Raw genomic sequence first — 26,805 nt, forward strand, 5'->3', positions numbered from 1 at the left:
GCGATGGCCTAGTGGTATTATCCCTGGACTATTGACGCAGATAACATTCTGGGGACCTGGGTTCAAATCCTGCCACAGCAGATTGTGGAATTTGAATTCAATAAAACATCTAGAATTAAGAATCTAATGATGACCATGAATCCATTTTCCATTGTCAGGAAAAACCCATCTGATTCACTAATGTCATTTAGGGAAGGAAACTGCCATCCTTACCTGGTCTAGCCTATATGTGACTCCAGACCCACAGCAATGTGGTTGACTCTGGCAATAAATGCTGCCTTGTGAGCAATGCCCTCATCCTGTTAATGAATAAAAAAAATTCCAAAATGGAATGTAAAGGGGAGTTGAGCTAAACAAGTATCCTGTTGATAATGAAACTTCCTTTGACATGGTAATTATACAGATTTCAAAGGGCATGTTTTGGAATCTATCCAGCTTCACAATAAAACAAAATAATCACATAAAATTACAATAACATATAAAATATTTCCTCAACACCTGGCAATCCATTTTGACACAAATTGCCAGTCAATCGATGGCGTACAGCTGGTCCTTAGACTTCTTTAATGTTCAAAACAACAGCATTGTTTTCAATAAGCTAAAGACTACCAAACACTTAAATATCAATCCAAAACATGTTAGGAGCATTTCTATAGTTTCAAATGTGCTATGGCACTTCCTCCATTGGAAAAAATGTCTTGTGATACATGTCAACACTTGTGTAACAGTGACCAAATTAATGGACAAGTTACACTTCAGCTCCATAATTAATCATTGCAGCAAAGATATTCCTGAAATTCAATACAAAATCTATTGAAATAGAAAAATAAACAGATTATTTGCAGTCGTAGAGATGTACAGCACGGAAACAGGCAAACTCATCCTTGATGACCAGTTATCCTAAATTAATCTAGTCCCATTTGCCAGCATTTGGCCCATATCCCTCTAATCCCTTCCTATCCATGTCCCCATCCAGATGTATTCTTAATGTTGTAATTGTACCAGCCACCACCACTTCCTCTGGCATTTCATTCCATACACACACCACCCTCTGCATGAAAATGTTGTCCCTTAGGTCCCTTTTAACTCTTTCCCCTCTCACCTTAAACCCATGCCCCTCTAGTTTTGGACTCCCCTAACCATGGAAAAAAGACCTTGGCTGTTCACCCTATCCATGCCCCTCATGATTATATAAACTTCTATAAGGTCATCCCCTCAGCCTCTGACGATTCAGGGAAAAAGAATCAGGACAGGTGTCTGTTTTGTTTAGGTTCCCTGCTTGAGATTGCTCTATTCCTGTTGATCACGGATCTTGTGAGGTGTCATGGATGATGTCTCCTACCAAGACAGGTCACGGAAATAACTAGTGTTCTGAAATACCCTGCGACCAATGGAATGGGCAGAAGTGGGATGGCTGAGAGTGGATGGGCCACAAAACATCCCACAGGCCGGGAATGTGGGCAGGACATGGTGGGAAATGTGAGTTGGTGCCAGTAACAGTCTTCAGCAGAGCTGTGTATGGAGATGTGAGACTGCCAGCTCGACATGGAGTTAACTATTCTTGTTAAAAATCTCCCTGTTGGATAGATCCTCCCCTTGTATTTTTAAGGACCCACTGAATAGGTAATACGCCAATTGTCCTGAAGTCAACTGGCCCAGCATGGAAGACCAATTTTGCAATGGGCCTCACAGTTTTTTACAGCCTTCAACCCTGCTTGTCTCTTACACTGCCATCATCAAAACCGTAGACCCCTTGCTTCTAGAATGTAATAAATTAATCCTCCACATCCACTGTATTGCAGCAACCAATGCCAAATTTGTGTCCAAAAATGGGTGCCATACCTTTGAATATCTAGAGATGTGCCTCCTAATTCTAAGACATTTCCAGTCAGAATTCCATACCACTGATACAATCTTGTCAATTTACTAAACAAAAGAAAGGCATCAAACTTAGATAACCCTTGAATGACTTTGCACCGACAAAGATTCTCTGCTTCAAACTGCTGCAAGCAGGCACCAATTTGAGTAAGTTTTGAAATCATGCTATTGTTAACGGTCTGGACATCGGCAGCGACTATGCATGCATCCAATATTATCCCATATCAAATTTTAAGACAAAGTTAGAAGTCACACGACACCAGGTCATAGTCCAACAGGTTTATTTGAAATCACAAGCTTTCGGGGTGCTGCTCCTTCGTCAGGTGAAGTCAACCTGTATATTGTTGACTTAGTCAACAATGTACAATCACTTTATTGTTTGAATGGATTAATACCTTTACATCAATAACTACCCACTTCATTTTCAAAGGTTTAACATTTCTGTCCCCAGTGGAACACATTCACTCACTTGCAACACTGACCATAACACATCCACACTGATCAATTAACACCTTCACCTATAATAATTAAATTACGACCTTAAATTTTAAAAATAATATCCAAAACTCACAATAATTAACAACTGCATTATCAATAATTAAATCTGCAAATCAGAATAATTAACATTGTCCCAATCATGATAATTAACATACTCATGACATGATAAGTGAAATCTCCACACAATAATTAACATCGCCACTATCAGTTATTAAAATCTCCCATCTCATTAATTAATGCCTCAACTCTTAAGAATTCACAATCACGTTTTCGATCCTTAAAATCTCTACGATAAATAATGACACAACGCTAAAAAATCCTTCACCTCATTAATTAACATTCACTGCTGTGTATAATTAACAGTCTCATTCACAATAATTAACACACTCAATTCTCAACCAATAACACACTCATCATTCAACAATTACGATTCACATCTTTAATCGGCAATAGTCTCCATTCTCAATAATTCACTTTCTCCATTATCAATAATGGATATTCACCCTGTCAATAATTAACTCTCCCCATTCTCAATAACTGACATTCTCACTATGAATAATTAATAAATTATCCATCATCAATAATTAACATCCTCAGTCTCAACAATTAATATCTGCCATCAATTATCAATATGCTGTCCCTCAATACTACAATGCTTGAGCATTGCTGAGAATCTTTACACACTGCACTCATCAAGACAGATGTAAGAATATCAAATTTCAGCTGCTCACAACAATACAATGCAACAGTTCAATTCTGATTACTGAGGCATTGCCATGGAGAAAGTAACAAGGAGCCAGAGGATCCTTAACCTCCCAGGTAAGTCAGTAAATGCACTAAGCTTTAACGTTAACATATCCCTGTTGTTTGCAGAGAAAAATATGAATATTTGTTGCTTTTCGTCAGACTAAATGAGCCATGTTGTGATCTCAACTGATTAACTTAAACATGTTTTTAGTCAATCACTGTTGCACTTGGGATTGTTCAACATATACTGCCCAATGCAGAATTATGTCCAACTATAGATGTTCTATTGTGGATTTTGCAGGTCAGGGCTGATTGTGTGTAGTCTGTAAGCAACTTAAGAGACATGTGTTTTAATTTGATCAGCCAATGTTGGAATGCTTGTCTGGTGTATCTAGCAGGCATCAGTCATGCTTGCAAAACCCAAAACAAAATGTTTTTCGTTGGATATGATTCCATGATTAGGTAGCATTTATTGGAACAACATTGACTGCTCTAAGAGCTATACTAACAACCAATTTAACATTGCCACTCAAGAATGTAACATGGCTCATGTAAGCTTGCAAGAAGAATACATTCATACAGAGGCATCTGTCCTCGGCAAACAAAAGTAACATATTTATGCCTTGTGCCATTTTTAAATTATACAGGAACTTGGGGAACCTTTAATTCTCCGTTCCTTCCTCCATGTCAACTCATTAGCCATTTGCCAGCTAATCATCACTTTCTTCTCTGACAAGAGATAATCTGAAATTTGGCATTCTTGCATTTGTTCTGATGAAAGATGAGAAACTTTGGCAAGATGTTTCTTTTTTCAGCAAGTGACATCCATCATTGTCAATAATTAAACTTCTCACTCAATAATTAACATTCCCCGTTATCAATAAAGAACATTCTCAATCTCAAAAACTAACATTCTCCATCATATTCAACATTCCTCAATTTCAATAATTAAAATTCTCCGTCAATATTTAACATTCTCAATCACGAATATTCAAAATTCTCCATCAATATTTAACATTCTCACTCTCAATAATTAATATTCTCCTTCATAAATAATTAACACTCTTCAACCTTAATAAGTAACACTTGCAATCTGAAAGATTTAATCCACAATTTAGAATAACTAACGTCTTCACTCTCAATAATTCTCTCCTCCGATTTCAATTAACAGCTGTATTCTTACTAATGAACATCCGCACTCCCAATAATTGCTATCTCTGATGCAACTCTTAATAAATCTTGTTTCAATAATTAACTTCACTGCCCTCAATAATTACAGAATCTACTGTCAATAATTTGTTCCTCCACTATTACTAATTAATCGCTACACTGTTGAAAAAACCTACCTTGTTGAATAAGTAATTATTTAGAGATGGTGTTGATATTACTATTTTCAGTAACTGTCTACCAATTTTAATAATTAACACTCCACTGAATAATTAGCATCTCTACTTGCAATAATTGTCACTTCCAATCTGAATAATTATCACCCCACTCACTAATTAACATCTCCACTCTCAATAATTCACATTTTTCACTCTCAATAGTGAACATCTGCATTCTCAATAATTAAATCTACAAGTCAAAATAATTAATATCCTCACTCCCAATAATGATTTCCTTCTCTTTCAATAATTAACATTGCACTCTCAATAATTAACGTCTCCATTCTCAATAATTAACTCATGCACTCTCAACAATTACCATCTCCACTCTCAATAACTAAAATTTCCAGTCTTCGTTGTTAATTTCTCCATCTCAATAATTAGCATCTCCCGTGTCAATAATTAACATCTCGTCTCTCCATAATTGATTCTTCTCTCTCAATGATTAATGCCACCTCTCAATTAATAACACCTATGCTAAAATGGCTGAGAAGACATTTCACACAAACACATTAATCACTTGAATGTGTATACCCTCAAGGATTTGACATTCTGTGTACTTTTTGGTCCATTTTGAGGTTCTATCTAACAATTGTGACTGATCTATAAGCTCCCATAGCACAACGTTAAGGGCAGAGTGTAGTCTAGTCAACATATGATGCACATGGCTATTGACTGCACTCTGCATCACTGTTCAATCTGTGCTTGGATCTATAAATGTTTATCAGGCCAACTGAACATCCAAACAGCATACATTGTGTTTCTTATCCACTATATAACTATATTCATAATATTTAGCAAGTTAATCAACACTACACGATTATCAGTCATGAGGAAAAAAAGCACAAAGCAATAGAATTTATGTCCAGCTTATCACATCCTCCTCTGGGATTTCTTGACATTGTCAGAGATATTTTATGGGTGCAAGTCTTTTGTTTCTTGCATACCCATTTCATATTTAGGTGACAATATTTTCACAACAAGGTGCTGTTAGCATCAACAATAAAATTTCTATATGATTTATGTTTTGGTCATGGTTTAGAACAGACCAACATAGGAAATAGGAACCAGAGTAGGTCATTCAGATCCTCAAGCATTGTCTCATCATATGCATAGAGACAATCAACTCCTTTCTTCTGACCTCAACTTCCTGATATTTCAAGCATCTACTTACCACTTGGAATTATAGAATTTGGGACAGCACGGTGGCTCAGTGGTTAGCACTGCTGCCTCACAGCACCAGGGACGCAAGTTCAATTCCACCCTCGGGTGACTGTCTGTGTGGAGTTTGCACGTTCTCCCCATGTCTGCGTGGGTTTCCTCCGGGTGCTCCAGTTTCCTCCCACAGTCCAAAGATGTTTGGGTTAGGGGTGGATTGGCCGTGCTAAATTGTCTATAGAGTTCAGGGATGTGCAGTCTGTGTGGGTTAGCCATTGGAAATGAAGGGACACCAGGATGGGGTGGATCTGAGTGGGATGCTCTTTGGAAGGTTGATATGGACTTGATGGGTGAAATGGCCTGCTTCCCTATTATAAGGATTCTATGAATTCATGGAATGACATCATACAGGAAGAAGCCGTTTGGCCCATTCAGTGTACAGTGACAAAAGACTACGATAAATCTACACTAGTCCCAATTCCCAGCATTTGGCCCATAGCCTTGGTTGTTGTGACATTTCAAGTGCATATCTGAGTGCTTTTTAAAGGCTGCAAGGTTTGTTGCCTGAACTATCCTCCCAGGTAGAGCACTACCAGATTTCCACCATCCTCGAGGTGAAAAATGGTTCCTCAAATCCTCTCTAAACTTCCCGCCTTAAAATGATGCCCCTCTTATTGGCCCTTCAACTAAGGTAACAGCTTGCTTCCTATTCACCCTGACCATGCCCCCATAATCTTATACACCTCTAACAGCTTCTCTCTCAGCCTCCTCTGTTCTAGAGAAAACAACCGAGCCTTATCCAGCCTTTCTTCATATCTTCATACACCCACCACACCTCCTCTAGTATAAGCACATCCTTCCTATAGTGTAGAGGCCAGCACACCTTACTCCAGCTGTGGCCTAACTAAAACCCTGCACAGTTCTAACATACCCTCACAAACAAAAACAGAAATTGCTGGAAAAGCTCAATAGGTCTGGCAGCATCTGAGGAATGGTTACTCGAACTGAAACACATCTCCACAGATGTTGCCTGACCTGCTGAGCTGTTCCAGCAAATTCTGTTTTTGTTTCTGATTTACAGCGTCTGCAGTTTTTTTTTCAGTTTTTCCAACATAACCTCCCTGCTCTTAGAGTCATAAAGTTGCACAGCACAGAAACAGACCCTTCAGTCCAACTCATCCATGCCGACCAGATATCCTAAATTAATCTAGCCCATATCCCCCTAAACCCTTCCTATTCATGTACCCATCCAGATGCCTTTTAAATGTTGTAATTGTACCAGCCTCCACCACTTCCTGTGGCAGCTCATTCCATACACCCTCTGTGTGAAAAAGTTGCCCCTTAGGTCCCCTTTATTTCTTTCCCCTCTCACCTCAAACCTACGCCGTCTAGTTTTGGACTCCCCTTCCCTACGAAAAAGACCTTGGCTACTCACCCTATCCATGCCCCTCACGATTTATAGACCTCTATATGATCATACCTCAGCCTCCGACACTCCAGACAAATTAGCCCCAGCCTATTCAACCTCACCCTGCAGCTCAAGCCCTCCAATTCTGGCAACATCCTTGTAAATCTTTTCTGAACCCTTTCAGGTTTAATCACATCTTTCCTATATTGGGAGACCAGATTTGTATGCAGTATTCCAAAAGTGGCCGAACAGTGTCCTGTACAGACGCAGCATGACCTCCCAACTCCTGTGTTCAATGTTCTGACTAATAAAGGCAAGTGTATCAAATGGTTTCTTCACTACCCTGTCTACCTGCGACTCCAACTTCAAGCAACTATGAACCTGCACTATAAGGTCTATGCCATGACTAATAAAGGCGTGTCCCATATGCCCACCTAATGAACCTGTCCTGCTACCTTCAGCTATCTGTGGCCTACCATCCCAAGATCCCTCCATACCTCTCAGCTCGGGCTGAACATGACATTGGTTAGGCCGCTTTTGGAATACTGCATTCAATTCTGGTCAGAATTCTAACCAGAAAATGGGGCTGCTCCCTCATTGGAGAGAGTCATAGAGTCATACAGCAAGAAACAGACCCTTTGGTCCTACTAGCCTGCACTGACCTGTTCCCCAAACTGAACTAGTCACATCTGCCTGCATTTGGCATATATCCCTCCAAACCTTCCCTATTCATGTACATATCCAAATGTTTTTTAAGTGTGTAACTGTAACCAGATTCAACACTTCCTCTGGCAGTTCATTCCACACACCAACCACTCTGTGTAAAAACACTGTCCCCCCATGTTCTCTTAAAATTTTTCTCCTCTCACTTTAAAAATATGCCCCCTAGTTTTGAAATCCCCTACCTTAGGGAAAAGACACCTGCCATTCACCCCTCATTATTATATAGACCTCTGCAAGGTCACCCCTTAACCTCGTACACTCCAGTGAAAAAGTCCCAGCCCATTCAGCCTCTCCTTATAACTCAAACCCTCCATTCCTGCCAACATCCTGGTAAATCTTTTCCAGTCCCTCTCTAGTTTAATAATATCCTTCCTATAACAGGGCATTCAGAACAAGATACAGTATTCCAGAAGAGGCCTTGCCAACATCCTGAACAACCTCAACATGATGTCCCTAACCCTGTACTCAAAGAGCTGAGCAACGAAGGCAGGCATGCTAAACACCTACTTAACCACCCTGTCTGTCTGTAATATAAATTTCAAAGAATTACATACCTGAACCTCTAAGTCTCTCTGTTCTACAATACTACCCAGGCCCTACCAGTAATTGTATAAGTCCTGGCCTTGTTTGTTTTACCAAAATGCAATACCTCGCATTTATCCAAATTAAGCTCCACCTGCCACTCCCTGGCCCATTGACCCAATTAATCAAGATCTCTTTATAATCTTAGATAACCTTCTTCACTGCTCACCATACAACCAATTTTGGTGTCATCCACAAACTTACAAACAATGCCTTCGATATTCTCATCTAAACCATTTATATAAATGGTCTGTGCAGAACACCACTGGTCACAGGCCTTCAGTCCGAAAAACACCCCTCCACAATCGCTCTCGGTCTCCTACCGTCAAGCCAATTTTGTATCTGAGTAGGATAATAGGTTGGCACAACATTGTGGGCCGAAGGGCCTGTACTGTTCTATGTTCTATATGCAATTGGCAAGCTCACCCTGATACCCATGTGATATAACTTTACGAATTAGTCTATCACATGGAACCTTATCAAAGGGTTTACTAAAGTCCGAGTAAACAACATCTACCACTCTGCCTCATCAATCTTTTTGGTTACTTCTTCAAAAAACTCAATCAAGTTTGTGCAACATGATTCCCCTCGCACAAAGCCATGCTGACTATCCCTAACCATCCCCTTCCTCTCCAAATGCATATAAATCCCATCTTTCAGAGTCAGCTCCAACAACTTACCCACCGCCAATGTCAGATTCACAGGTCTGTAGTTCCCAGGCTCCTCCTTACAGTGTTTCTTAAAGAAAGGCACAGTATTAGCTACCGTCCAATCCTCTGGCACCTCATCCCCGGCAATAAACTAGCAAACCAGCACAACATTATTAACGCTTATTGTGATATTTATTTTCATTCAAAAGCGTTTACTGCATTGCTTCCAAAGAGATTTCTTAGACATTTCTATCAAATTCTTCCTGGCCATGTTATCATCCACACAAGTGACTCCCAAATGAGGAAATTACCAACAAGACCTTTATTTTGTAATTTTTGTATTGCTAGAGAACTGAACTAGGACGAATTAAACATGAAATAACAGGCAAATTATATTTCAAATTAGCAAAAACGCAAATTTCACCTGAAATAACCAATGTAACAAAGATACATCTGACACAATCAGATGCAGGTCCATCATTTCCCATAGGCATATGGCAGCACCTACAATTCTAAAATTCTCAAACTCAGTCTCTGATATTCCTACATGGTTGATTTGACAATTGAGTTGCTTTTATCGGTGCCATTCTCCATCTGGTGGTCCCTGAAGATAGTTGTCACTGAAATAGCACACTGCTGCTCAGTTAGAATGTCCTCAGCTAGATTCACTGCACAGACTCTCCAAAGACTCCTTTATCTGATCCATTTACCGTATCCCATGTAACAATCGTGTCACCTCTGAAATAGCAATTAAATTGTCCAATTCTTAACCCCTATTTTGATGCTATCATTGACTTTTTGTCATGTTTAACTATATTGCACACACATAGCTTCTTGTAAATGCACCTTCTCTCTTGGCTCCTGTGTTGGAGTTGTCATTTTTATTTTGCCACACGCTTTAAGTAAGTTACCATCCATTCTGCTTGCACTGACAACACAAGAGTCGTCAGCTCACATGAACTATATTTGTGTCATGGACTCATAGAGATGTACAGCATGGAAACAGATCCTTCGGTCCAACTTGTCCATGCCGACCAGATATCCTAAATTAATCTAGTCCCATTTGCCAGTATTTAGTCCATGTCCCTTTAAACCCTTCCTATTTATATACCCATCCAAATGGCTTTCAAATGTTGTAATTGTACCATCCTCCACCACTTCTTCTCAGGCTTATTCCATGCATGCACCACCCCTCTGTGTGAAAATGTTGCTCCTTAGGTCCCTTTTAAGTCTTTCCCCTCTCACCTTAAACCTATGTCCTCTAATTTTGGACTCCCCTAACCTGGGAAAAAGACCTTGTCTATTTACCCTATCTGTGTCCCTCATGATTTTCTAAACCTCTATTAGGTCACCCCCCTCAGCCTCTGACACTCCAGGGAAAATAGCCCCAGCCTATTCAGCCTCTCCCTATAACTCAAACCCAATTACTCAAGAAAATTACAATTGATGAAAAATTCTAAAAGTCCTTTCCAAACTTTTAAAAGCAAAGACAGATTCTACAGATAATTAACAGAAGTTACAACTTTCCCTTACTTCTGGGTCATAGTTCATCACTGTATGATGTGACCTGCTCCCTCATTCCTAAAATTATCAACCTACTTGAAAGTGCTTATTCATTGGGGAGCACCACAGCACCTGTGTCCACATATATAATGTTTATAAGGTGTAGAGATGCCAAAGCAATAATTCCTAACAGACGGTTACTTTCCAAAATTCAAACAGCTTTCTTATTCTCTACACGGGAATCCCTGGCTCACGACAAAAACAGAAACGCTTCTGTGTCAGATGTGCAGGTTTTTAAGGAGATTAGTAACAGAGCAGTCAATGCCATACTTTAAGTGCAGGTGATTCGGAAGATTGAGCAGCAGATTAGTAAATTCTGCGGGTGTAAATACACACTGTTAAACAAAGCTTGTCCCACAGCTTCAGGCCAATTGGAGGTTACTTGTTCCATTGATCAGACACTATACACTGCTTGGCAGCTTTCCTAATAGCTAACAGTTCAAAGAACGAACTAGAGCTGATCAAAAGCACAATGTTCGGCAAGAGCGTTAGGTCCAAGCAAGTAGGTCACTATCTAAACCAATAGGCCCAAAGAGCAATTCAGAGATAGTCTAGAATCTTCTAAATAATAATGGCACATTTTTTTATTACATCTCAGAGGAACTGGACTTGATCATTGTGGTTAACTCTATTTTTTAATTAAAAATTGCTTCGTAGGTTGAATACACACATTTTAATCCCTTCAATATGTTTCCGACAAATTTGTATTACAATCTTATGATGGACCAGCAGCTATTGTCTTTTTAAGGTCCACAAACTGGGAGATGCAGCAGCCTTACTGAGATAATAAAATCTCAAAGATGCAAATTCCAATAAACTTGGTGTTGCAATGTTGCAGTGATAACATTGCAACAATGAGGTGATGATGGTTGATAGACTGTGAGTGAACACACCACAGCACACAGCAAATAGCAAACACAATCAAGAAAAGTTCCGTAGATTTCTCAACACCCCGCCTCGGGCATTAATGACATTGTTGGTCATCAAACTTCAGAAGGAAAATTTCCTCTCAATTGACGTTACATCATGGTCTGCCTCAACTGCTGGTTCTGCTGAGGTTGATCATCCTCCTTTCCTGGGTTCACATTTCCCTGGATTCCAGAAACTGTGCTCCAGTACTTACTCACAGGCACAACTCCAGCTTTTCACACACAGGTAGCTTCACTGAACTGCAACTAATCCTGGCGTTCTTCCCCCCTCCTCCCTCCCCGAGCTCTAATCTTCCTCAATTGCAATAAGCAAATGCTGTTTATGGGATGTTCGAACCGCTTCCTCAGGTGTACTGAGTTATGAATTACTTGCAGGCTTTCTCCAGCATCCAGCTTTCAGCACTTCACTGTGCCCTAACTGCACAGAGCCATTCCGACTGCTTCTTGGGATTTTCTCATTGTGCCTCCCATACAGGAATTGTATAGTTCAGTTACCTCTTAACAGTACAGATAGACAGCACTGCCTAATATGGAGTCTACGTTGCTCTCTCTCTCTCTCTCTCTCACACACACACAGGCTTATTGATCTCCCTTTCAGTGACCCTCAAACTGTCCTGAGTGATCTACTGAAAACCTTGCAACTAGCCCCACTACTGTTTCTTAGCAGATATTTGTAATAATATTGGTAACGACCACTTGGAACTGAGAATGCCCTGAATCGTACACTCTCACAAAATGCTGGCTGCTGTAACACGGAGAATGCTTGCTAAAAGATGAATTCACCACGAGTATAATTTACATGTACCGCCTCCGAAAATATGATTTCCCAAATTTAATTGTGCTACATCAGATGTTATTATTAATAAATAATGGATAATTTAATCAGAGCAAGGTAATTAAGCACTTCGTAATGTGCTACAATCTCTACCCCTTGAATGGCCTGATCATTGAACAACTTTGTGAATCTGACAGTCTAAGTAATGGATTCATTCAGGAAAGGCAGTGTTGGCCACTCTGTGGCGTGTTTGTTCATCTTTGCACAAGTGTTCGTCATAACCTTGCCTTTCTGTAATCAATTTAGAACAGCATTTGATCAGCCAGGATATATCACTGTTTGACATCATACTTCAGAAAGTAGTTGGCCTAAAAATTAAACTGGAAACTTTTTCTCTACCATCACAATGCATTGGCATTCACATCAGCCTGTTGTAGTCACTCATTATGTCGCTGTGGATGCACTCCCTCTTTATATCATACTGAAAACATAATTGTATAGCATGTCATAGATTTATACAGCATGGAAACGGACCCTTCAGTCCAACTTATCCATGCCAGTCAGATATCCCAATCTGACCTAAGCCCATTTGCCAGCATTTGGCCCATATCTCTCTAAACCCTTCCTATTCATGTACTCATCCAGATGCCTTTTAAATGTTGTAATTGTACCAGCCTCCACCACTTCCTCTGACAGCTCGTTCCATACACGCACCACCCTCTGTGTGAAAATGTTGCTCCTCAGGTCCTTTTTAAATCTTTCCCTTCTCACCTTAAACCAATGCCCTCTAGTTTTGCACTCCCCCACCCGAGGAAAAAGACTTTGTCTATTCACCCTATCCATGCCCCTCATGACTTTATAAACCTCCATAAGGTCACCCCTCAGCCTGTGGCACTCCAGGGAAAAAAAATCCCAGCCTATCCAACCTCTCCCTACAGCTCAAACTCTTCAGTCCTGGCAAAATCCGCGTCAATTTTTTCTGCACGCTCTCAGGCTTAACTGCATCTTTCCTACAGAAGGACAAGCAGAATTGTATGCAATATTCCAAAAATGGCCTCACCAACATCCTGCACAACCATATAACGACATCCCAACTCCTGTACCCAATGTTCTGACAAATGAAAGCAAGCATGCCAAATGCCTTCTTCACTACCCCGCCTACCTGCGGCTCTACTTTCAAGGGACTGTAGTGTAATCATATGTCTAAAGTGATTAATTAAAATATTATAAAACAAAATATGATATCAAGCCATGCAATGATTAATTATGAATTGGAGTGCTGGTGTTGGACTGGGGAGGACAAAGTCAGAAGTCACACGACACCAGGTTATAGTCCGAGATAGTAGGAACTGCAGATGCTGGAGAATCCGAGACAACAAGGTGCAGGGCTGGATGAACACAGCAGGCCAAGCAGCATCATAGGAGCAGAGAGGCTGACGTTTCAGGCCTAGACCCTTCCAACAGGTTTATATGAAATCACAAGCTTTTGAAGCGCTGCTTCTTCGAGCACTTCATTTGAGGAAGGAGCTGAGCTCCGAAAGCTTGTGATTTCAAACAAACCTGTTGGACTATAACCTGGTGTTGTGCGTCTTCTTAGAATGATTAATTAAGTCAGATGACCAATTGATTGTTCAACTAGGTAGGTTTTAGAGATCCCTGAAAAGAGCTGAGGTAGATGCAGAGACGTTTAGAGAAGGAAACGTGTAACTGAAAGTACAGTCACCAACGAATAAAATTGAAGATGCTCAAGAGGTGTGAATTAGAGGAGTGCAGACATTTCAGGGGGTAGCAGAACCTGAAGAGTTTACAGAGATAGGAAGGGTGAAGGCGGTGGAGGGACTTAAAAATAAGGATGAAAATTTGAAGGTCAAGATGGCACTTGACCACGAGCTAATATATGTTAGTGAGCACAGGGTGCAGGGGGAACAGGACTTTGTGTGATTGAGGACATAAGCAATCAAGGTTTAGATGACTGGATGGCACAATGTGGGAGACAGCCAGGAGTGTACTGAACCAGTTGAGTCTATAGACAAAATAACGCATGAATGATGTTTTCAGAAGTTCAGCTGAGACAGGGGTAAAGACAATTTACTTAGCTGGGATAGGCAATTGTAGTGATGTGGTCTGTAACTTAGCTCAAGGTGAAGTGTGATGCAAACAGCCAGTCTTGAGCAGAGACAAACTAACTCTGAAAATTTTTAATAATGGCAGCTGGAAATCCAGATGCAGAAATTCCATTCCTGACAGACGGAATTAATGCTTGCAGGGAAAGGGGGTGGTGCATGAATCCCCTAGCATAAATCCAGCTTAGCCATTTGAAATTAGTCATAAAAGACCACATTTTTGCTATTCCAAAAGCTTTAGCCTGCAATGTGAGAGTCAAAAGTTAAGGAAAGACCAAATATTCTCGATCAGCAGATAACATATGTTTAAGTATGAATTGATTACATCTCTTGCGCCTTAAAATTTGGAAAAAAAAGTTAGAGATTAAAATGTTATTGAATGACTGGTTTGATTGACAGGCCTGCCAGGGTAGCCGAGAAAACAAATGACCATCTCTTTCACCACTTTTAATCGTGTTTATTACTAACGTTTTTCTATGGCTACTGTGACAACTGGGTTCATTATGAATGCTTTAGTGAGTATGAAAAGTTGAAAATGCTCTAATCTCATTAGGAGAGGGGTTGGTGGCTTCGTGTTTTGATTGACAGTTTAAAAAGACTATTAAAGATTTGCTAATGATTACATTGTCCCACAAGGGGAAGCATCCTCTCTACATTTACTAGGTTTGAAGCAGGAGTAGGCAATTCAAACCCTTGAGCCAGCTCCACCATCTAATACAATCATGGCTCATCTCATCTTGGCTTCAACTCCACTTTCCCCATAACAGTTTAACCCATTACTAATTACAAATCTATCTCCTCCTTCAATTTAGTCAGTGAGCCAGCACCCACTACACTGTGGTGCAGTGAATTCTACAGATTCTCGATCTTTCGAGAGAAGTAATTCCTCCTCTGCTCTGTTTTCAATCTGCTACCCCTCATCTTCAACCGACAACCCCTCGTTCTAGAATGTCCCACAAGGAGAAATATCTGCTCTGTGTCTCCTAGGTTTGTGAACAGACTGCCTTCATCTCAGACCATTGCCAGGGTCAGAGATGGAATCAGTGGTTTGGGAGCAGAGTTTGGAATGAGCACTGAAAGCGAAGGGCTCCAGACTTCATTGACTGGAAGAAATTTCTACATATATTTTTCGGGTGATGGACAGGGCAGTGTGATTATATAGCAACAGAAGAGGGGAAGAGAGAGGTGGTGCTGAGGTAGAGCTGGACATTGTGAACAATGCTGTGCTCTTCATGTGTTCAAGTGGCAACATGAAGATGATAATAAAAGCAGGGGCCATGGATAGAACCTTGGGGGACACTACAATGCAATATAATATCTTTTATTGACACGTGACCCCATTGTAGGAGCACAGTAAAAATAGTTTACAATGTCTGTCATCTTATGGCAACATCTTAGGTATCAGTACCTAGGTACAATTCTTGGATACAGCAGAGGAACAGAAGTAGTTGCGTAATTATAGAGTTGAAAATAAGTTAAAAATAGGAAAATATTAAAGGGTCAACATTACAGTGTTATAAGCTAAGGATTGTCCCCTCACACCGGTCTCTGTCCTGCTACGGGGCGCTGGTTCCTATGTGCTGCTGCGGGGTGGGGGGAGGACGCTGCTTCCTATGTGCTGCTGGGGGGGGGGGAACTGTTTCCCCTGTGCTGCTGGGGGTGGAGGGCGCTGCTTCCCATGTGCTGCTGGTGGAGGGGGGGCGTGGGGGCTGCTTCTCCTGTGCTGCTGGTGGGGGCCGCGCTGCTTCCCATGTGCTGCCGGAGGGGGCTTCTCCTCCATGCTGCTCTGACTAGAGCTAACAGCTGTGAAGTGGAAAGAGAAATTATTGCAAGTAATGCCCTGAAAGGGTGAGTTAAACCCTTTATTGTCTCTTAGACCAGAACAGACTCAGGTTCCTTTTCTTAAACATATATTCATGCATCATTGGAGATGCACACGTTGAAAAATGACATGCAGTTCAAAACATAATGACAAGAACACAGATTTTATACCATTTTTAGAGGGAACAAACTTCCAATCAAAAGATTACATTTTTACTCACCCATATCTCTATCCAACTGGGTTTGAATATTTAATATTCCGAGTTAGTACACATGACTATATTACCTAACCAGTTTCACAAAAATGTACATGATTATATTATCCAAACATATAATTACATATTTGTATCTTGTAGTTGCAGTATAAGCCTGTGATTACAAGGAAATCTATACTGTTTAATCCATGCCCAGCACCTCCAGTCCCCTATCATACACTGGCCATGATAACAATATGGATTCATTCACTAAAATAGCAGTAGAAATTGATCACTTTTCAAGGCACTGTAGATCCATTCACTCTTTATATTTCTGTGGATTCACCGATCCTTCAAATCGCGATGGATCCATACACCCTTCTATCACTGAATTTATCACTGGTACAGCATGGTGGCTCAGTGGTTAGCACTGATCCCTCACAGCACCAGGGTCCTGAGTTCAATCCCAGGCTTGGGTGACTGTCTGTGTGGAGTTTGCATATTCTCCCTGTGTCTAGGTGGGCTCCATCCCACAGTCTGAGGATGTGGAGGTTAGGTGGATTAGCCATGCTAAATTACTGGCAGTGTGCAGGCTAGACAGATTAGCTGTTGGAAATGCAGGGTTCCAGGGATGTGGTGGGATAGTCTTCAGACGGTCAGTGTGGAGTTGGGCTGAATGGCCTGCCCCTACCCTGTAGGGATTCTATGGTATATTGAGTTTTATCTATCTATGTTATCATGAAGTTTCATAGTGGCACTTCACCTGAAAACAATTAAATTGCTCATTGTTTAGTTTGACAAATGAATTTCTTTGCCTTGAAAATAAACTCATTGAAAGACACAACAAGTGATTTGAATGTAGCATTTTACTGGAGAACAAACACATGACTGATGGAACAAATATGAGCTGTTTGGTGTTCTATGTGTTTATTTATTTTCCAGTGAACCTTTTCCATTATCTTTCCAACACAAGAAAGTTCTTGGAATTGAGGCTAAAATTCAAGGCAACATACTTTCCCTAAAAAGATGATTTATTTTCAATTTCAATGATATTGCCGATACAGCAGTTTCAGCCTGACCAGAAAATGTAGTGGTGATCACTGCAGGTAGAGCAGAGCTGAATATATGATTAAGGTATTCAGAACCAGAAATAGTTAAGGAAAACATATAGGCTTACACCCAAGCCACAATGTAAATTTTTGCAAACATAACAAGCGAACAGCCCAGTGCTATGTCGCAATTTATCCTGTTTTGAAATGAAACACATTCAATCATCTTCACCTCATGTGTCACAGAATATGTAGTAAAGATGTTTGCCGAGCCCAGAGTATAGTGCAAAGATGCCTTTCATAATTCGATACTGAAGGGCGAGGTTCCTAGAGGTTGTTTTAATTCACAAATTCTATATTCTGAAAATCTGACTGAAAATGTCCCAGACATTTGGATTTTCAAATGACATTTGGATGCTAAAAGGAGTGGGGCCCCAATACTAATGTGTGGCACTCCCATGGGCCAAGGAGTGCGCTGTGTGAATGGATCAAATTGGTAGGTGCTCTGGGACTTTGTGCTAGTTATACCCAAAAAAACCCCCACCCATCCAGCCCTTACGTCCCACACCCCTCATCTACCATGCACTCCTCTGCACCGTTCATGCCAACCTCTGGCATTGCCAGCAAACACCCCCATACCAAACCATGCTCCCATAATTCCATGGTGCTTTTATGGCTCTGATAGCACAGGTTGAAACTCATGCCAAACCCATGCCCATATCCTCCATAGCCACTCATGCAGTATTGGAAATGGGAAGAGCTCAGATGCCATGCTGAAATGAAATAAAGTACTGAACATTTATAGCGGATTTCACTTTACAAATAAATTTCATGAATACTATTTAAATTCCTTCAAATACTTCATCCTTTAGAAGCATAAACATTTGCAGTCATTAGCTCCCCACCTTCAAAAACAGTTAATCTAGTAAAACTAGTGTCCTTGGGATTCAGTGAGAAAACTCTCTGCTGGCTGGAGTCATACCCTAGTTCAAAGGAAGGTGTGTTGCAGTTGTTGGAGGTCAGTCATCTCAACAGGTCTTCCTCAGGGCACATTCCTAACCAACCTACCCAGTGATGTTGTTAGACACCTCTGGAACTAATTGGCCAGTCTCCTGACTCAGCAGTACAGACACTAGCACTGCACCACAAAAGCCCCAATTCCTCAGGGTAGTATCCTAGACCCAGCTGTTTCATCAATGACCTTCCTCCATCATAATGTCAGAATTGGGGCTGATTGCACAATGTTCAGGACCATTTGTGACTCCTCAGAAACTGAAGCAGTCTGTGTCCAAATGCAACAAGATCTGGACAATATCCAAGCTGGGGCTGACAAGTGGCAAGTATGTATGGTGGCTCAGTGGTTAGCACTGCTGCCTCACAGCGCCAGGGACCTGGGTTCGATTCCACCCTTGGGTGACTGCCTGTATAGTGTTTTCACATTCTCCCTGTGTCTGTGTGGGTTTCGTCCCACAGTCCAAAGATGTGCAGGTTAGGGTGGATTGGCCATGCTAAATTACCCCGTAGTGTGCAGGCTAGGTGGGTTCGCCATGGAAAAAGCAAGGCCATAGGGATGGAGTGGGGTGAGGAGTGTTGGTGTGGACTTGATGGGCTGAATAGCCTGCTTAGACACTGCAGAGACTCAATGATTCTAAAGAAAGGCAATAATTGTTACCCACACGCCATGAATCTGTAAAGGAAAAACTCAAACTCAATTAAACTGTGAAAGTAAAGACTGTTTGACTGTCATAGTTGGTGGAAACAGTTAAACAGCTTTAATCCTTGGGGCTTAAGTTTATGAATAGTGAAATAGCAAGCACTTTACTGTCAACTACTAAAAATGTGAAGGGCCTTGGTGTGTAACTGGCTTGACTGTTTGAAAGTTCCGCAGAGCTCATCCTCCTTATTCACACAACCTTGTCAAGACCATAATACATAGGAGCAGAAGTTAGGCCATTCGGCCCATGGAGTCTGCTCTGCCATTCAATCATGGCTGATAAGTTCCTCAACTCCATTCTCCTGCTTTCTCCCCATAACCCTTGATCCCCTTGATAATCAAGAACCTATCTATCTCAGTCTTAAATGTACTCGATGACCTGGCCTCCACAGCCTTCTGTGGCAGTGAATTCCATAGATTCACCACTCTCTGGCTGAAGAGGTTTCTCCTTATCTCCGTCCTAAGAGGTCTTCCCTTTACTCTAAGGCTGTGCCCTCAGGTCCTAGACTCTCCTACCAATGGAAGCATCTTCCCAACATCCACTTTGTCCAGGCCATTCAGTATTCTGAAAGTCAACTTCAAACAATGCCAAAGGATCAGCTATCCTCTCACAAAGGAGAACCAAAAGACCACCCGACCTTTCCAAATAACTCACAAGATCATACAGTACAGAAGAGGCCCTTTGGCCCATCAAACCTGTACTGCCAAAAACTCTGACTGCTTTCAACCTTTCTCCTTAAATACTGAAAGGCCACAAGTCATGTGTTGAAAATCTGAATAATGACAATTATTTTTGTTTGAAGGCAGCTGCAAATTTCTACAGTGCAACTACGGATTGGCAAAGTATGATCTGCTTCCATTACACATGACCCCACCCCCAGGCAGTAAGGCAGAAAGACATGTTTGGGGTGTGACTTTCTGAATCGAGTTTTCAGCAGCAGTTTGACTAGGGCGTGAACCTCTTCAAGTTCAAGAGGACTTGGTCATTAAGAAAACTCAAGATAGAGATTGACAGACTTTTTAAAAAAAATATTATTGACATTAAGGGAGATGGCATCGAGATAGATGATCAGCTGTGATCTAGAATGGAAAGGCAGGCTCAAGGGCTGAATGGCCTTCTCCTGTGTTCCTAAAAATTCAGATATTTTTCTAATCAACTTACTCAGAGCTGTCACATCACATGTCTAGATGCAGGCGGGACATGAACCCAGGTCTCTGGGCGCAGAGGTAGGGGCATTCCCAATGCGCCACAAGTGCCCACATGTAGGCTTTACGCATAGGGATGTGACATCACCACCTGACATCATCAATAATGATGCAAATCAGCTGGTTTAAATAAAAATAGCAGAAATGCAGTTTACTTTTCATTTACCATCTGGATATGGGCTTATGACGGAAAACTGACTTTTATTGGCCATTCTTAAGACTTCCAGATCCCAACAGTCTGTATTCCATGAGCAGCTTGTTAAAACTGTCTGGCTTAGCCCATGTAGAAACCAAATCCCGATTCAACCACTTTGGTGTGGGATTGAAGTCAAATATAGGCCAGGCCAAGCATGTATGGCAGCTTTGTCTCCAGTTGGGATTTTTATGACAACCTGACGGTTTCATGGTTTCTTTTACAACACTAACTCTTGTTCCCGGAAATTTTAAGACTGAAGTCAAATTCTCGAACTATGCTGTTGCAATTCAAACTCAAACTCTCTGAATTGATAGTCCAGGCTTCCAACACAGCAAAACCAGAAGAGTGTAAGAACAACAGAATTTTGTTAAAATTCATTGATGATGTGGTTATCACTGGCTTGTCCTGCATTGACTTGCCCATCTTTCATTTCCATGGTGATGGTGACACGGTTTTTTGAAACACAGCGGTCCTTGGAGTGGAGGGACATCCGGAGTGCTGTTAGGAAGGCAGTTCCATGGTTTGGGAATGTAGGGGCACCCACAGTGTGGAATGTAAGAACATAAGAAACAGGAGCAGGAGTAGGCCATCTGGCCCCTCGAGCCTGCCCCACCATTCAATAAGATCATGGCTGATCTTTTCATGGACTCAGCTCCACTTACCCGCCCGCTCACCATAACCCTTAATTCTTTTCCTGTTCACAAATCTATCCATCTTTACCTTAAAAACGTTCAATGAGGTAGCCTCAACTGTTTCACTGGGCAGGGAATTCCACAGATTCACAACCCTTTGGGTGAAGATGCTCCTCCTCAGCTCAGTCCCAAATCTGCTCCCCCTTGTTTTGAGGCTATGCCCCCTAGGTCTAGTGGTCAGAAGGGAACTCTATTATCTTAATATGACGATAGTAAAGGATTGGTGATGTATTTTGAAGTAGATATGGGGTGTGGCTTAGAGGCAAACTTGCAGTTAATGGTGTTTCCATTCATCTGTGGCCATTGCCCTCCTCAGTGGCACAGGACTTGGAAGGTGCTGTTGGAGGAGCCTTGTTGAATTATTGCAGAACATCTTGTAAGTGGTACACACTGTTGACATTATGCAATGGTGGTGAAGGGAGTAAAAGTTGAAGATGGTGGATGAGGTATTAATCAAGTGGGCTTCTTGGTCCTGGGTGGTGTCAAAGCTGCTTGAGCATTATTGGAGATAACAAGGTGTAGAGCTGGATGAACATAGCAGGCCAAGCAGCATCATAGGAGCAGGAAGGCTGACATTTCGGGCCTAGACCCTTGAAGGTTCTAGGCCTGAAACGTCAGCATTCCTGCTCCTATGATGCTGCTTGGCCTGCTGTATTCATCCAGCTCTACACCTTGTTATCTCAGATTTTCCAGCATCTGCAGTTCCTACTATTTCTGAGCGTTATTGGAGCTGCACTCATCTGAGCAAGTGAGGAGTATTCCATCTCACTCCTCACTAATGCCTTGTACTTGATGGATATGCAGTGGGGAGACAAGAGGTGAGCTATCTGCTGCAGGATTCCTAGCCTAAATTTGTAGTCACAGTATTTAAATAATAGTTCAGTTCAGCTTCTGGTGAGTGGTAGCCTCCAAAATGGTAGAAGTCAAGAACTCGGCGATGGTACTACCATTAAACATCGAGGGGTGATAGTTAGATTCTCTCTTAATGGAGACAGTCATTGACTGGCACTTGTGCGGAACAAATGTTACTTGCCACTTATTAGCCCAGACCTGGATGTTGTCCAGATCTTGCTGCACATACATTGGACTGCTTCACTGTCTGTGGCATTGTGCAATCATCAGGAGCATTCCCACTTCTGACTTCATGATGGAGAGAAGGCCATTGATGAAACAGCTGAAGATGGTTGGCTAGCTGACAGGACTCTAGCCTGAGGAATTCTGGGAACCAATAGCCTCAAACTGAGATGACTGACCTCCAAAATCCACAAGCTATGTGTCAAGTCTGACTCCAACCAGTGTAGAATATCCCAGTTTTCATTAACCCCAGTTTCACTGGGCTCCTTGATGCCACACCCAGTCAAATGCTGCCTTGATGCCAAGGGCACTTGTAAACCAAATGGTCATCAAGCCTGCTCTGCCATTCAACACAATCATGACTGATCTTAGACTTAACCCCATCTTCGAATCTACTTTCTGTGTCCCTTGATTCCTTGAAAGGCCTGAAATCTATAGTTTCCACCTTATTCAATGGATATACAGCCACAATCCTCTGGGGTGAAGAATTCTAAAGATCAAAATTCCTTTGTGTGAAGAAATTTCTCTTTACCTCAATCCTAAGTGATTGGTGCCTTACCCTGAAACTGTTTTCTAGATTCCCCAAACAGCGGAAACAACCTCTCAGTGTTTAACTCCATCCTGCTCAAGGAGTATCTGAGTCATACTTAACACACTCTGTCACAATTATTTGTTAAGGGAGGCACGGAGTCATAGAGATGTACAACATGCAAAGAGACCCTTCGATCAAACAAGTCCATGCTGACGAGATATCCTAAATACATCATGCCTTCTTTTGGTCCATGTCCCTCTAAACCCTTCCCGTCCATGTACCTATCCAGATGTTGTAACTGTACCCGCCTCTATCATTTCCTCTGGCAGCTCGTTCCAGAAATGCACCACCCTCTGCGTGAAAAAGTTGACCGTCAGGTCCCTTTTAAGTCTTTCCCCTCTCACCTTAAACCCAGGCCTTTGAGTTTTGGACTCCCCTATCCTGGGAAAAGCCCTTGGCTATTCACTTTATCCATGCCCCACATGATTTTATAAACCTCAAAAAGGTCACCCCTCGGCCTCCGATGCTCCAGGGAATAAAGCGCCAGCCTATCCAGCCTCTCCCTATAACTCAAACCCTCCATTCCTGGAAACATCCTTGTAAATTTTTTCTGCACCAGTTCACGTTTAACAACATCCTTCCTATAGCAGGGTGACCAGAATTATATGCAGTTATTCTAAAAGTGGCCTAACTAATATCCTGTACAGCTGCAACATGACACCCCAACTCCCAAACTCAATGTTCTACCAATGAAGGTGAGCATGCCAAACACTTTCTTCGCTATCCTGTCGACCTGCAACTCCACTTTCAAGGAACTATGAACCTGCACTCCAAGGTCTCTTTGTTTAGCAACACTTGTCAGGGCCCTACCACTTACTGTATAAGTCCTGGCCTGGTTTGCCTTTCCAAAATGCAACACCTCACATTAGTGAGTCAGATAGTAAGTTGACTATTCCATTTGTTGGTTGGTGCAATTTTTTTACACTGTGTTGCATTTTGCACCTACTTTGCAGGTGTCTGTATGTATCCCAGTTTGAGATGACATTAGCTATATGGAGCAGAGGTTTTTGTGATATTTTCCCAAGACATTATTGCTGTTGTGGTTTCATACATGAGGGGACAGCAAGGAGGCAGTAAATGAACTGTTCCCAAGCACAATTTATTCAACGCTTGAATTCTGTTCCAAACAGACCACTGCATCCAATAAAATCTCAAGCTGGATGGCAACATTAATGAAACGAAAACAGAAAGTGCTGGAAATATGATTGATGAAAATGTCACTAGCTTAAACGTTAACTTTACCTCTCTCTTGATGGATTCCACCTAACCTGCTGTTTCCAGCGTTTTCTGCTTTTATGTCTGATTTCAGCAATCCAGGCTATATAATAGAAGCACTAACAGTCCCATTTGTGACAGAATTATTAATGTGGGCAAAATTACATCTTTCCAACGTGGTTCTCATCAAAATATACAACAGAACAAGTCCTAAATGAGAGGATAATGGGTGACATTAAAGCCAAGGTTCCACAGTAGGAAGGAGTCCACTGTAATAGTCATAGAGCTGTCCAATACGGCAACCGACCCTTCGGTCCAACTTGTCCATGACGACCAGATTTGCAAAATTAATCTAGTCCCATTTGCCAGCATTTGGCCCATATCCCTCGAAACCCTTCCTATTCATGTACCCATCCATATACCTTTTAAATGTCGTAATTGTACCAGCCTCCACCACTTCCTCTGGCAGCTCATTCCATACACACACCACCCTCTGTGTGAAAAGGTTGCCCCTTCGGTCCCTTTATATCTTTCCCCTCTCAACTTAAACCTGTGCCCTCTATTTTTGGACTCCCCCACCCTGGGGAAAAGACCTTGACAATTTACTCTTTCCATGTCTGTCATGATTTTATAAACCTCTGTAAGATCGCCCCTCAGCATCTGTCACTCCAGGGAAAAACATCCCAACCTATTCAGCCTCTCCCTAATAGAGGAACCAGCGCATTGTAGATGCAGGCAGAGCAGAGCTCACCTCATCTCAGGTTAGGGGAAGTGGCACCTAGTTTAGGTTCAGCTCTGGAAGAAGGAGCTGCCCTGTAAGGTGAGTGCATACAGCCTGAGATACTGCTGCTGGTCAACAGAGTCTGCCTCAGCAACAGAAACATGCATAGGCATCAGACTCATCAGATAGGCCAATCGGCCCTTCAAATCCTGCTCTGCCACTCAAGAAGAACGTTAAAAATGTTCAATCATGCCTTTTGTAAAACTGCTGCAAATACAAAAGCTAACATCGTCTCTTTGCTCTAAGACCTATGTAATCTGTCCTATGCTGTAAGATCCATTTGATCTTGTCCTGTGCTGTAAGATTTATGTGATCTTGCCCTGTGCTGTAAGATCTATGTGATCTTGTCTTGTGCTGTAAGATTAATGTGATTCTCCATCAATATTCTTGCTGATAATTTGATTTGTTTAGCTATGCACAGGGACAGGGACTGATGAGCACAATACCAAAAGTGTGGGTTCACTCCTCTTTCTCTCCATCTCCCCTCAGCTGAGGCGTGGCGACCCTCAGGTTAAACCACCACCAGTTATCCCTCCCTATAATGAGAGAGCAGCCCTCTGGTCTGGTAAGACTCTGGTGATTTACATAGAACGCATTGGTTAAGATGACATCTGCCTTTGTTTTGCCTGTCTGCATCACTACAGTGATAACGATTTGAAGAAGCTGATGCACTAACTTAAGTGCAAAGGAAAGGAAACTTCAGAATAAGAACAAGCCAAAGACGGGCAGGTTAGGTGGATCGGCCATGCTAAATTAACCATAGTGTCCAGGGATGTGCAGGCTAGGTGGATTAGCCATGGGAAATGCAGGGTTACAGGTATAGGGTAGAGGGGTGGGTCTGGGTGGGATGCTCTTTGGAAGGTTTGGATGGCCTGAATGGCCTGCTTCCACACTGTAGGGATTCTAAGATTCTAACAGGGTAATAATAACAATAACTGAGGTAAAACCCATGACTCGATGATGGTCATGACGGAACCGTTAATAATGGAAATATATATATATAAGAGTTAACCACATCAGAACTATGCAGCAATCATGACAGACCGAGAGCTGTGAGCATACAGATCTGGAATGTCCAGCCTGATGTTGGGAGAGGTATTCATGTACACACTGTGGTCCATCTTGATGCCTATTTATATAACAAGGTGCACCGAATCATTAAAAATGTTCTGCCTTTGGCATTCCTCTCTACATTTCAGATCATTATCTGTATTTTTCTGAGAAGCTTGCTTTGTACCACAAAAGATCTAATCATTATGCAAGATGGAACAATTTGCAGTTGGTTTAATTTGCAGAATACTACAATTTCACAATGCTCCAAAATCAAACAGCGCACTCAATAGAGCTTGTTCAACATTTTTAGAGTGCACGTTGTCTGGCCAGAAGATCTGACTGCAACAAGAAACGATGGCCCATTCAGGCACTAGTCCAATTCACATGCCCAGAGCTTGCTGGCGCTAATTTAGTAATAACTCACAAACCCTGGAACAAAACTTTCAATGTACCAAATGTGGCTATGTGTAGTGTGTACACAATCCAATCACTGCCAGACTACAGGCTTGTGAGAAAAACTCCATGCAATGTGAATGCACAATGCTTTGTACATCATGGGCCAGTGTTCTGATCATGTCTTTTCTTTTCACAGGGCTATAATGAATTTTTATGAGGCCCGTATTTGCAAACGGGATATTTCAGCTTATGTCTTGTGTATTAGCAATGTTAAGCATTTAAGCAGTGTGCTGAAGCAATTATCAGGCTGCACAAAGCTCTGCACTTTCAGAAGCCAACTGATGATCCTGCACCACGATTAAAACTGTCATGTAAGCATTTGTGTTCAGTCATTTCTCACAGA

The sequence above is a fragment of the Rhincodon typus genome, chromosome 36 (genome assembly GCF_021869965.1).
Source record: "Rhincodon typus isolate 14 chromosome 36, sRhiTyp1.1, whole genome shotgun sequence".
Lineage (NCBI taxonomy): Eukaryota > Metazoa > Chordata > Chondrichthyes > Orectolobiformes > Rhincodontidae > Rhincodon > Rhincodon typus.